Genomic DNA, 508 nt, shown 5'->3' with positions numbered 1-508 from the left:
TCAATTAACTAAACAAAAAAAAAAAAAGAAAAGAAACAAACGTACATATACGCATACATTACACACACACACACACACGCACATGTTCAGCACAAATACACGCAGATACGAAACTTACAAGCCTTGATCTGCCAAAATAGCTGCCAACTCAGTCTAGCAGGCAAAGTACTCTTGGATATGAAGACATAACTGAAGATTGTTCTTAGGTATAGCTATTATTATTATCAGAATTTATATATATGTGTGTATGCGTGTGTATGCGTGTGTGTGTGTATGAGTGTGTGTGACCACATGTATGTATATATATATATATATATATATATATATATTAGATAGTAAAAGAGAGAGAAGTCATGCTTCATCGTTCAGAGTCGAACAAGCTTCTAATCTGTCACTGGGCCAATAGCGGCAAATTGTGTGTGTAAGTGTGTGTGTGTGTGTGTGTGTGTATATATATATATATAAAGATATAGACAGGGGGAGAAGAACAGTTAAAAAAAAAAAAAGA

The sequence above is a fragment of the Octopus bimaculoides genome, chromosome 15, assembly GCF_001194135.2.
Source record: "Octopus bimaculoides isolate UCB-OBI-ISO-001 chromosome 15, ASM119413v2, whole genome shotgun sequence".
NCBI lineage: Eukaryota > Metazoa > Mollusca > Cephalopoda > Octopoda > Octopodidae > Octopus > Octopus bimaculoides.
Note: the sequence above shows the minus strand (reverse complement) of the source record.